This window comes from Scatophagus argus, chromosome 6, assembly GCF_020382885.2.
Source record: "Scatophagus argus isolate fScaArg1 chromosome 6, fScaArg1.pri, whole genome shotgun sequence".
Lineage (NCBI taxonomy): Eukaryota > Metazoa > Chordata > Actinopteri > Scatophagidae > Scatophagus > Scatophagus argus.
In genome coordinates this window covers 13,880,310-13,894,069 of record NC_058498.1, presented here as the reverse complement: position 1 = coordinate 13,894,069, position 13,760 = coordinate 13,880,310, and the positions used below count along the sequence as shown (strand labels likewise).

At 41.0% G+C, this 13,760-nt stretch overlaps 1 protein-coding gene across 2 annotated transcripts in view; it reads right to left on the bottom strand.

The window, feature by feature from the left end:
* agbl4 (AGBL carboxypeptidase 4) overlaps positions 1 to 13,015 on the bottom strand; it is a 366,309-nt gene extending 353,294 nt beyond the window's left edge. The window contains exons 1-2 of one of the 2 annotated variants that reach the window (XM_046390770.1): positions 12,943 to 13,015; positions 12,611 to 12,641 (exon numbers count right to left, since the gene is read on the bottom strand). The gene's annotated coding sequence lies outside the window, so the exon portion shown is untranslated. The remainder of the gene's footprint in view (positions 1 to 12,610; positions 12,642 to 12,942) is intronic. The other variant, XM_046390771.1, reaches the window with a different exon arrangement.
* Positions 13,016 to 13,760: the final 745 nt, after the last annotated feature.

Sequence of the window (13,760 nt, the reverse complement as noted above, 5' to 3'; positions counted from 1 at the left end):
ACAGCTCACTTCCACAGTCATTTTGAGAGTCCTTTGGTTATTGTTCATGCTGACATGTAGGTTATAGTGAGGCACGTTTCCATATTGTTTTGGGGGTTCTGTAGGTGTGGTTGCTGTCATTTCTACCATGACTGTGCAGATGAATGCAATCAGTCTTCAAGGAAATGTTACAGTGAGGATCTGTCTTGACTGTCCCGTTCCAGAAGTGGCTGGTTAGCAAAAGCCTCCATAAAGAGACACAGAAGCGCAAACCCTCTGAAACAGAAGGGGAAAACTTGCTGTCTGTACGGTTTAACTGACAAGCACATTGACAGGAACGCACCACAGGAACACCACAGCGTTATCTCATTTTCACCAAGGATGTCAAAAATTAAATTAACAATGAATTTGCAAGTTAGAAGACTTGAACAAAGGACGTTAGACCAACAGACGGACATCCTGTGATTCTGTCTTCAACAAAAACACTTCTTTTGTTGTCGTCTTAATATCTAAAGGGGCACAAACCAAGACTTGACAGAGAAATTCACTGCCTTCATTAATGTAATTTTATCTCTTTTTTTCTCTCCATTCAGTAAAATTCTACATTAAATGAGAATCCTTTCCTTCAGCGCTTTCGAGGTAAACAGTTGACCAGCTGGTCTGCGTTTTTGATGTGCATTTCCTCTTTCATTCCAGTCTCTCTCCCTCTCACTCTCTCTCCATCAGACCCTTCTGGGTACCAATTAGGGCTCAAAGCTGCTGCAGTGTGTGTGCATAGGTGTGTGTGTGTGTGTTTTTGCGTGCGTCTCGCTGCGTGTGTGATAACGCCAGCTCAGACAACAAGCTATAGGCTACCTGTCAACAGCCACTTCAATGCTCACCATCTGCTCACACTGCAAAATGGTCTTCATTTACCCACCACTCACAAACCAACAGCACCATCCATGAGGACAAAAAAAGAAGAAGAAGAAGAAGAGGGTGGGGCAGCACTGATTGAAAAAAATGTTTTCATTTCCTGGTGATACTTAGTGCAGTTGAGAAGAATCTTTTGTAAGACTAATTGTCATACACGGAGTGTGTGGGAGGCAGTGTGTGTTTGTGAGCAAGTATGTACATAAGAGTCTGTTTGTTTCTTTGATTGTATAGTGCCGAAGCTGAGTACACTTGTGTGCATCAGTGCTGTGAAACAATAATTTGTTACACAGGCATCTGATACCTTTTGCTAATCAGTAATTTATTTATTACTCAATTTATTGTTTATTTATTGTTGACAGTGCACATTAATCAACAACTCTGCAAATGTGCCAAGGTTAGTTCAACAGCTGATCTGTGCCTGAAGCCCCAAATATCTGTTGCAATCAATCATCAAAAGTCCTTTAAAGCAAAACTTTGGTTTTTAATTAGAAAATGCTCAAATTAACAAGACATTGTGAGGCATTGTATTATTGTCAGAAGGTCACAAGTGTCTACATTATACCCTTTAGTGCATCAACTCAGTTCAAATTAGTTTAGGATGGAAAAATGAAGTACAAAGCAAAATGTGACAAAATAAACACCACACAATCAGAACAGGGCCTATAATTTTCCACTTGAGCTAAATTGTTAAAACACTGAAAATGTTTGCCCTCTCTTCCCTCGTCACTTTCTCTCTCTCTCTCTCTCTCACGCACACACACACACTCTCACACTCACACTCCACCTTCTTTGTTCTCTTTCTGTATAATGTCATGCAGACATACATTGCCGCCAGCCTTCAACCCATGGGGATCGAAATAGCCTATATTTATAGAGGGGGCGATCTGTTCAAACATATGTTCCCCTTAACAAAGTCATCAATGTCAAACCCTGCTCTCTGGGGCTCCACTAATGCTACATTTAGCTTTGCATGCATACCATTAAAGGAAGCTGGACAGAAAGTCTTGGAGTTGGAGTGAAAGCTAATCAGCTATGCTGTTGCTCTTGCAGAGTCCCAATAATTACTTCAATTAAAGGTTAGGTAGACCATGTGTTTGGGTTGAACTGGGACAGAACGCAGCCCAGAGACTGAAACAAATATTAGCCTGGACAAAATATTATTACCCAAGTGAGCACTAGATGTTTTCATTTTAATCTTGATATGCTGAGAGTATACACATGCATAAAAAACTGAAGTGTATGTTCTTTTGAAGATTTTTAATACCTCAGTACTCTCCAGGATGTTGGCTAATAAACCATGTAATGCCAGATGTATGGGTATCCAGCACAAAGAGCAATGATAACAGGAAAATGTCAGTTTTGGATAGAAGGACCGGCAGGTCAAAGTATAATTTGCCAAGAAAAACAGATTTGAAAGTCAGCGATTAAAGCACACATTAAGAGACAGACGTGACACATCGCTGTGCCAGTTTTCACATGCTAATGCAGCATTTTAACCCTTGAATATCAAGCAAAACAGGTGCTTCTATTTGTAATCCACCAACATAAATAGAAGCAAGTGCTACCTGTTAGTCTGTTCAAGTATGCTCCAACATCTATTTTTGAATTAAGTAAAATACATATGACTTATAGTGTATACTCCACAGACCACAGGAATGACCTGGGAGGAGGAAAAACTTTTATTGTTCTGAGAGAAGAAGGACCTCGAGATGAAGGCTCTGCTCAAGGCAGAAGAGTTAGGAAAAAAAAAAACTTTTAATCCTCTTGGAAAAAAGAAAAAAATAAAACCCAGAAAACTCTCTTAAGTCCCAAAAGGTACCATGGAAATGTCCCAGCTGTCTCTGCCGAAGGGTAGATTGCTGAAAAGAACAGGATCAAGGCTGCCCTGAGTCTCAAGGAAAAGCAGCTGAGCAGAAAGACCTTCCACAGTACTACGAGAAGAGGCCTCCGCTCCTTAGGGCCCCAACTGACACCACAGCGTGCAGCTTCCGGACTGCCAACACCTCTAGCAGGTCAAACCCAGCAAACAGAGAGACAAGAGGAGTGTGAAACTCTGCTGAGCCAGTGGACACGGGAGTCATTACCCATGGAGCCAGATAAACGGTTACCACGTGAAGGTGAGGGACAAAGAAAGGCAAGCAGGAAAGCAGAAAAGCAAACAAACAGAAAACACATTCAGATTCATTGATGGAGAAACTGAGACACATATCTCAGTGGCGCAGACAAAACATGGACATAAGTGAGTAATTTAAACACAGACACAATTTTACTTGTGTGTGTAGAACCTACATTTAATCAAACACCTGAAAGGGTTTCTTTTTTCAGATTTTTTTTTTTTTTTTTTTTTTACTGGACAGTAAAAGGACAAGCCACACTTGCTGAGCAGAATCAGAGTCCCGAAAAGGAGAGAGGAAGAGGAAAAAGAAGGTACGAATAATGCAGAGGATGAAAAGAGGATGATAGTATTGAAGTCCTACTGCGATTCAAAGCAGTTTCCAAAATGTCTTGCAGCAAAGAACCCAAGTATGTTACAACTTGCCCTGCCTGTAAACCACCACCTGAGTCATCTCAACCACACACTTCTTATATATCTTTTCAAATTAACTGTAAGTGGCACTGCAGGGCTCAGAGGACCATTAGTTGTTATTTTAAGTTCTGCAGTAGGGACTTTAAAATGCAGCTACAGAACTGGATTTTAAATAGTCAACTAACTTTTATGAAATCATGCTTATACTGTCAGTTTTTTTTTTTTTTTATAACAGATGGCTTTTCATATGAGTAAATGACAGGTGAAGTTGATGGAGAAAATCCTTGCTTAGGTGCACAGTTTTTACCAGCATGCATCTATTCCCTGCTAATAGCACTCTCACTCACTCTTGTCTCTTTTAGTTCAAGCACTTAAGTGAGACTATTTACATATTCCCACAGGAGAACTCCATAGTTAAAGAGCTGATGCTTTCATTCTGTCTATCCGTGCCTCCTTTTCCGTCCATTTTCCATTTCCCCCCACATTAATATGGCAACTCTAGATATCGCATGAAAGAAAAGAATACCAAGTCTGTTTCTCCTGCACACCTTGCAGTGAGCGCCTGCTGCTTCTGCTGCGGAGCACCAGCTGTGGAGACAGCGGTTGGCTTTTTCTGAGCAACCAGCTGAAGGAAAGGAGAGGGGAAAAAAAATACAATAAAAAAAAAAAAGCAGGTCTAAAGATGGTTTTTAGTGATGTCGAGTTTCTTTCACATCCTTCTTCATCTTTCTGAGGTCACACAAAACTTTGAAAGGTCTGTTTATCAACACAACATCCACAGCCCACAGGCCTTCTTCAAACTTATGCATCAGCAGCCCCAACACTTGATGACCAGTTTCTCTCCAAGGACTCTCGTTAAATCTCTCGCCGCTTTCCCCAAGATCACGTTGAGCAGGGGCCACTTTTTGCCTCATGTGCCCAATGGCAACGCCATGCATTATGTACGCATCTCTCCATGGATAATGTGCTCACAAATGCCCCCTGCCTGCCCTTGTTATTGGAAACCCACTCACGATGAATAATGACAGACATCAGGGTGCCAAATGTCCCGTGCAGGACACCGTAGGCATTTCTCTGCTAACAGGAGGGGAACAACATCTGTTTGGCTCCTGAATGCAACGCTGATTCATCAGTCTCACAAGCACACCTCGTCTTAAAGTCACAGTCAGCTGTTTCAGAAAAGCACTGAGGGGTGAGTTTAACACAATGTCAATCAAACACCATAAACACTGAACCTAATGGCTAATCCTGACAAAAATAATCATAAATAACAGCAAAGATATGACGGTAAACGACCGAAGGAAAAGATCTTGTTGCTCTCACGCCGTTCGATTGATGACTGTAGCTTTAATCATGACTTGGCTCTGAAGTAGGGCGCTGGTCTGTGACTGCTCTGAAGGACACTCAGCCTGATGCAAATTCCCCCATGAAGGGAGAAAATTGCAGACATTTCATTTTAATGCCTCAACACTCATCAAACTTAGAGCTTGCTCAAAGTTTGCAGTGATGCTGAGAGTAGAGGTGGAAAGGGTTCATGTGACCCATAATAGAGGAGCATAAGAGACATCGAGGAGCTGGGGCTGTTTTAATGGTTTCACCGCCAGCCTCTTTTTGTCATCCTGAAGAGGCCTTGAGGATTAATATCTGCCTCTTTAGTCTGTAACCTCCTTTGCCCCCTTCATTTTGTTTACCCTGCTGTCTGACAGGTCAGGTCATATCACATGTGATAGGGAGAGGGGCTAAGTCAAGTGTACAGTCTGCATGTTAACAGACTCTGTGGCCTGACACCTACTCAGTGGAAGTCGTTTTCACAAGCCTCATTTTGAATGAAGGCGTTTAATACAAGTCAAAAGTGCGAGAGGATTTCATTTCATATTCCTGAATAAATCTGCAAGGGGAAGGATTGTGGAGGGAGAAACTGACATATGAATGGAGAGGAGAAAATGTAAGCCTCGAGGAAGAAGAAGATGAAGAGAGAGAGAGGCAGGGGAGAAAGAGAGTGTGTGCGCGCATGTATGTGTGTGAGCGATGAGGGCGTATGGAGATGGAAACAAGCATAAGTTATTTGGCGTGGCCTTCCCTGTTTCAAAGGCACCAGCTCTTCCATCCGACAGGTAATGATAGTTTCCTCTCGCCAAACAAACTCACCTTCCACTTCTTTCCTGCATCTGACAAAGGTGCACTACAATGAAAACCTGGGAAGCTTTTGTGTGAAGTCAAACAACAAAAAACTTCTAGAAAGATCTTTGAAATTATTTTATACTACTAAGAGCGCAAGCAGAGAACCAACTGTTCTCAAAATGCAAACGAATGGAAAAGAGGCCACAATTAACTTTACCAACCCTGTCTAATTGTTCCTTATGTTCATATTGTACTAACTTGTAATAGACAAATTTGGAAGGAAAAGTAATACCGCCTAGATTACACTTTATCTCAACATGTGGTGGAGACATTGTTAATTAACAAAGTGACAATGTATTTAATTTGTTTTCTGCAATTCAGTGTCTTCTCATAGCAACTAAAACATCATTGAAGTGTGTAACATTTATTTTTCAAATCAGAGTCATGCCAAGTAAAACATTGTAGGTTAGTTTTAATACAGGAAAAGTCAAAAGTTACTGACTTTAAGCACTTTGAATAAAATCCAGTCTCGAGTGTCAAAAATCTGCACTTTGTACAGCCACCATCCACCCCAACGCCACCCTTCTTAAACATAATCTAGGCAGAAATTATGCTTCTCATCAAGTTAATTGGGGAAAGAAATTATCATATAAACATAATTTCCAGGAGACAAGTTTGAACACCAAAGGCCTGATTTCTTTAGAAAATGATGCATACAAATGTGCACAATTCCACTGAAACATCTTCAAGCAGTATATGCAGCTGAATCTGGGCTCAGTTTGAGGGCAGCAGTCTTCCATGGGGACAAAAAAAAGGGACTGGAACACACTGGTTGGTTTGCAGCCTTCAGTGGTGAAACGTTTCATCACTACCGTGTCTTGCTCAAAACGGTCTCACACCCTGGGAAACAGACTGGTACATTCTGACACTAGAAAACCTCCTAACATTGTGTCCTGGCTGTCCAATCAAGCTACAAGCTTTTTCTGCTGTGTCCTCACTCAGCAGACACCAAGTACTCCACATATCCACATGCTGGTAAAAACACATAAAATCCTTCAGAAACTGCAGCAGCACGCATGTTGCCTATGTGCCGAAATGTCAGACAAACTATAAGAGCTTTAAAGAGTCTGGTGTCTGAACACAAATCTGCTACACGCACAGAAAACGTGGATTATGTTACTGCTCAACATTATGCACAGGCTAACAATGGTTCTGCAGTGTCATTAAGGTTCACGGGAGGAGGAAGAATTTCACCCATTATCAGCTCACTGCTCTGCAGAGAGGCATATTGGATTCACACTCTTAACACAGTTGAGCCTTTTGGCCCAACTTAAGAACTGACTTTCTGAATTTGTTTCTTCTAATTAACTACACTTGATGGATACACTTTTTTTTTTTTTTTGCTATTTATTTATTTATTTTACTTCTGTCTTCTATAGGCAGAAATGGAATATTCAGAATAATGTTTTCATTTATGTACATTTTTTATTTATTTATTTATTCTTTTATTTATATTTTTGGGGCATTTATTTTAGCAAAAGGACTGCAGGCCGGACTCGAGGCCCAGTCGCTGTTATGAGCATCTAACTCATCATTGGATGCTACTAAATCCTCTGCATTGATCCTTAATACAAGTACCTTAGTGCAGTGATAACCAACCACCAGGGCTACTTACAATTACCAGAAGGGTCACTTTTGCTGTTGCTGGGGGGATTTCCAGGTGTCTTTATTGCAATGAAATGTGTGTGAAAACTAGTTAGCTAAAGAACAGAGGATAAGAATTACTTGACTAAAAGTAACAGATAAACTATTGGAATAGACCATTAAAGATCTAGTAGTGATGGATAAATGGTTTCCCACTTTAATACTCCATGTCTTTGTAGTACCAGTACAAACCTGACCTGACCAAAGTAAATATTTGTCATTATATCCACTTTTAAAAGTGAAAAACATGCTGTATGAAATGAATTCAAATGAACACATTTTGAGCATAAGTGGTGATGCTGGTGCTGTGGCCTTACAACAAAGAACAACTGCCTGAGTTAATCTGGCCCCAAATATCACAGTGTTAACAAAACCTCGACAGCTTATTGAAGCAATAACATCTCAACGGTGTGGACCATAGCTGCATAAATTGCAAGGAAGTAAAAACAGAGAGAGAGACATGGCAGAAGGTGAGAGGACAGGTGAGTAGGACAGACAGGCTTACAGGTGTAAACGACTGGAACTGTTGAGGCTCCGTTATATCCAATAAACTGCAATGAAGCCACATTTGCCAGCTTCACATTACAATTTAAAAAATAACCTGCATGACTGGACTCATGTTATGTCACAGCACTTCAGAGTAAAAAAAAAAAAACAAACGCTTTGAACTTTGGCTGGCAGCAAATCAGCACCTGCTGCCTCGTCTGAGCCTCACTTTACCTACAACAGTGCATGTTAGTTGGCCTAAACACTGTGGTTCTTTAGCTTCAGATCATCCCACTGGGGAGACAACTCTACTTCTGAGAAATCTTTCTGTGAAAGGCTACTACTGCGTCCTCTTTTTCGACAATGGGTGGATATGGAGAGGATGGTCTATACTAAACTCTAAATCTTATTGTCTTATTACCCCCAATCTCTCCATTTGTTCCTCTCTCTGTTTCAATCAGAAAGTCTTGATGCTGTGTCTCTCTTCTCTCTGTCTCACTCCATCTCGTTTCCGTCTGTCTCCCCCCTCAGGCCAAGATGCCTCTGTCCAGGGAACAGGCTGTTTGTGAACATCCCCACTGGAAACCCACTGATAAATGTCACTGTCTGCAGTGAAATTAAACATTTAGTGAGAGTCCTTGGAAAGGGCTCGGGGAGAACAGGAAACTAGCATATCCTCGGGTTCTCAGCTTTTTTTGTTGTTCTTGTCATGTTTTTTAATTAAGACAGGATTTAACGGAACATCAGCGTCCACCGGTGCTGGCTTGCACTTCCTCGTCCCCCTCCTGAGTTTTGCTCTGTTCAAGGAGACAGCAAGGAGGGGACCGGCTGGAGAGTTAGTGTGAGCCAAATGCTTCCTACTTTTGAACAAAACTCATTAACGATGCTGTGTTAGTTATTTCAGTTTCCCCCGTTTTCCATTCATCCCGGAAATGGCTTTTGTCGAGTATCTCTCACCCACGCCCTTTCATTTGCCACATTTGCATCACAAAGAGTAAAACACATAGACGGCTCTTTTCCTGTTGTCTACAGATCTGAGTGTTAGACTAATGGTGTAGGAATGATTCCTTGCTCTGAGCTGCAGATGCATCCCAGCACACACAGCAGCCATTTAACGGCTCAGTCTGTGCCTGGCTTTTATGGCCACGAATCTTAAAGAGGCCCTTTTCTAGAATTACTGCACATTGAGGTGTGGCAGAGGCAGGATGAGAGCTCTCGGGCGTTTTAGGGGACAGGTGTTTTATGCTCCGTGTGTGCATGGGCGCGCGCACAGCTTTGTCAACGAGTGCACATGTGTGCGTGCTTCAACCTGCTTGTGTGTGTTTGCGTGCGTTCGCCGTGGTCCGCCGAAGGCCTGACAGAGGTAATCACTCAGTGTGATGGAGGGACGGTGCAACTTTAAATGCCGACTCCGTTTTAGGCTTCACTGCATAACCAAATAATGCTCTGTGTGTCGGAGAGGCTAATAAGGCGTATTCCTTTTCTGAACAGCTCAAGAGGAAAATAGCCTTCCTGCTTTTGGGAAAAAAAAAATACTTTTTTTTCGAGAGACAGATTTTTTTTTTTCTTCTAAGCTGACAAATAAATTGCATGCAGTTTTAATGGTTTTTCTTCCTTAGCGTGCTGTCAGGAGTAGAAACGACACATTTCACTGCCCCTGCAATGTCTTCATATGGGTATTTATCAGCCCCAGTGACTCCTGGCTGTGTTAATAATCCCATAGCGCTGGTGTAATGGATTCAGCCAAACCCTTGCTTTATCCCAGGTATCCTCCCTTTCTCTCACTAAACCCACAGATTATTACGGAAAATACTTTTTCTCTCTTATACTTGTTCTGTCAAATTAGCTCTTTTAGCATCCCGGCCCTTTGGAGGAATTACAGGACTTACTTGGTTTTTGCTGAATGCGGGATAATCACTGGTTCACTGTGGGATTTTAGACTTGGGATTTCAGGAACGAAGCTCAATCTACCTCCCTTCTTTTCTTTCTCTGTCTGTCTCACCAAGCTTAAAGTGTTCCATTTTAGCAGATGGAGAAGAGATACATTCAACCTGATATGGCAGAAAATTCTGTCTTCACACATTTTATCTCTCTTAATTTTCATTTTCTACTTTTCTGTTATAGTCACATCAATATTTTCTGATCAAAAGCTTTTAAACTTTTCTTTACATTGTCATATTTTTTATTTTGTTTTTATTAGATTCTCATGGTTGTCTGGAGACTGTATAAAGGGCAATCCGTCTGTCTGTCTGTCTGCCATTTGTCTGTCCATATATCTTTCCACTCACTTTCACATAAACTTGCTCATTCTTTTTCAGCGCCTTTCTATCTTTTCCTCCCCTATCTATCCATCAATGCGCACATTTATCTCTGTATAGCAGTTTCTGATGACTAGCATCCAGCACAATGCCTTGCTCAGGCAGGCAAGGTCTATGGATGCGTGATGGAGTGCTCTGCTCAGCAACCTGGCAGCGACGTGAACAAATTGATTTTCTGACAGATTAAAAAAGATTAAACCAGCCATAAAAACAAGCAGGAAAGTGCTTAATGGACCATATGTGCACAATAAGCTTTCATATGTATTCTTTCCCAGTTTCTCCTCAGGCCATCCATCTTATTTACACTGACAGGTCACAGGCCACGCTAACGTGAGTGTCATGACGGCTGGACTGTGTCCTTCATGTTATTTTGTAAACTTTGGGCATATGCTCTAATAGCAATGGTGCACGTTCTGCATCTTGTGAGTTCAGCTGTATTCATACACCAGGTTTAAATTCAACCACCTGACTGGTCAACAACACATTTCAAACTTGCTGGTCTTTATAGCAGTTCTTGAACAAACAAATCTCTTACATGTCATCACAGTGACTTTGTCGACTTCCCATCATCCTTGACCAAAACTGTACATTTTAGCAGCAGAGCTCCCCTCACTGGTGACTGAGAGCACCACTGCGATACACTGTACAGTACTCCCTGAAACATAATGTGATTACTGTCACAAATAAGTGGTTGCTGAGCTATAAACCTTGTAAACAGTGTATATGTAGACCTGTTTTTTTTCCTCTTGAACATAAACTTGAACCAGCACCAAATAGAACATACAACACAAAAGGAGCCTCTCAAGAGCAGACAGCTGCAGCTCGACATCACACAAACTGTCCTAAACAATGTGTTAACAAGAAGAAATGTTGAACCTCCATAAAATTAAACATCCAGTAGGGATGCCTCTCTGCAGATTCTTACTATAGATGTGCTTGCAAGTTAATACACAGAAGTCAAACAGCAGGGATACTCTTGACCTTTTTCCTTCAGTACAAAAGCAGCAACAGATGCCATCCTCCTGGGACTAAATAATTCCATTAACAGCCTCTTAAAGCCTGCTGTCATGCAGCTCACACTGTCAATGCTAGCCAGTTAATTCATCTACAACACCGCAAAAAAGCCAGTGATAAAGACTTACAAGCTTACATTTCTTTTCCAAAAAATAAATAATTAATTAAAATATTGTCAAGCAGCAGCAGCAGGCAATTCCATCAATAAACCTGGAAGTAAATTTGAACAGAATGACCGCTTCTTCCTTCCCTTGTGCTCTCTGCAGTGCACCAAAACATTAAAATCTAGATGTTGGTCAGCTGATATTGCAGTTAGCATTAGTTGCAGATGCAGAAATTGCTCAGTGCTCAGTGGATTTTGTGATCAGGGGATCAGAAAACTGTAAAAGCTGCTATTGATACTTATGTAGGAATGAGCAGTTGGAGAAACAGCCTTTGCTCTAATTTTCAGGATAAACTGAGGTGTCATAGCCAAGTGAAGGAATAATTTAAGGACATTTTATGATATTTCAGACAGAGTCTGACACAGACTCACAAAGCCCACCAACATACAGAACCCTCTCAGTAACACAGCTCCATTCAAACACTTAATGAAGTTCAGCAAAGTAGCTAAAGTCTGGGCTGGGTTCAGTTTCTGTCAGCAAAGATGAGCTAATGTTAATATTTGGCTCAGGCTCTGACTATGACCTGTGTCTGAGGATGTAATTAACCAGTAATTAGCCAGGCCTGGAGAGAGAGAATCCCTCATGATTGAGTTCATGTTAGGTTTACACAAGTCAGAGGGATTCTGGAGTTCAGTCACAATGTTTGCTTTTAGGGTCAGCAGAAAAATGAAAGAAAACCTTATCCTTTTCAAACAAATGTCTTTAAATTCCCCAGTTTCCTTGACTCTACTGGTCAAGTATATTAGGCTCAAAGACAGCACATGGATTATACCAAAGCTTTCCTGCTGAATGGAAATTCGGGCTTCATATTCTGGGATGCTCTCAACCTCTGAGCTGATTTGGACAGAATGGACACAAATATCAGCAGGAATCACAATGAAAAAAGTGTTAAGCCTTGCAGTTTATGCAGTGTTATCTGAAGCTGTTCAATCTCTGGCTTTTCTCTGAAAGCACGTTGGATAAACAGCTCTCTGTCTCGGCTATTTTCTGTAATTGGACGATCAAACGTGAGCGTTGCACCAACACAGCACAAACATGAAGCACAGTTTCTTTGACAAATCAAGCTGAGCAGCACAATGTGAGACTTAGCTTTGAAGCTGAAGCTTATGAGTGCTTTGGGAGAAAATTTCTCCTCCAATGTTGTGTATCAAGTGTTTGAGGATAAACAAGATGAGGAACACAATTTTGGGGGAAAACTGGCTTTTTTTGTTGTTGTGAAATGACCATGACCACCACATTGCTCATCAAACACCCTGCGGCTCCATGCTAACAATTTCACATACACACAGTAAACTGAGTGATAGCATCTCAAAAGTGCACAAAGTGAAACCTCACACTCACAAACACAAACACTCATAAAGTCTTGATTATGAAACACTCACCCGCTGTCGACTTGAAGGAGACAAATGAGATCTTAGATGAATCATCACCGTGTAGACAGATTAACCAAAAAAAAAAAAAACAAAACATAGGGATATTTTTACTTCAAATTGTTGCATCTACATGCACAATAAAAGAAACCACTACTCTTTAAATGTTTAGATGTTTTTAACAATGACATGATGAGCACATGCAGCTCAGATTAACTGGTAAACTGTTTCTTTAGGTTAAATATAAAAATGCTGACATATGTTTAAGCATGTTAAGAAAATGAAAGAGTCCCTCACAGAACTGAAGGGTTTAAGGCAGTTCAGTAGTCAAAAAACAGGCTTACAGTTAATCAGTGGTCCATCGGTCAGAACAGGCAAACAAATCCAACAAAAGGAAGTGTGACTTCATGCACTGTGAGTTAATGACCAATTGAGAGCAGATGTACAGACAGGTGATGAATCAGGTGACAGCAGAGGAGGGAAAACAATGAGGGCAACTAGTGGACAGGTGAGGTATGACGTGGACCGGAAGATTCCACAGGACATGCTTGTGCAAAGACAGGAAGAAAAGTCTGAGAGGCAGACAGCATCTGTGTCACCATGTCTTTGGATGAGCTAAGGCAAATAAAATTGGTAATCAGTGAAATACAAGAACTCCTGTACGTCGTTTTGTGGTCTCTGTGCCTTCAGAATTACTGAATTCTTCAGTCTCTCCTTCACATAACCTCATATTCGTTTATATCACGCATGATAATTAGGACTATGTCACAACTTCAACTCCAGTCTATTTATACATCACCAGGGGAGTTTCTGCACATTTTATAGATTAAATAAAAAACATCAGGCATAAACTTATGGGTAGTCACATGCACAAAAACACACACAGGAAGAATCACTTGTAGCAAATCTAAACAAAGTTGATGTTACTAGTGGTCAATTAGACGTTTCTTGAATGTTAGGAGGAATGGGATGAACATCAGCACAGGGAAAAGAGATTTAGACCTAGATTTGATCATCTTAACTGAGCCTGTCTCCAAAAGTTTATTCCAAAGGAGAAACACCCGAAATTAGTTTTTAAATTGTGAGAAAGAGAAATAACACGCAGCAACAGAGTGTGAAGGTATGTAATAAATTAGAAATCATTTCAAGCCTTGTAGGTCTG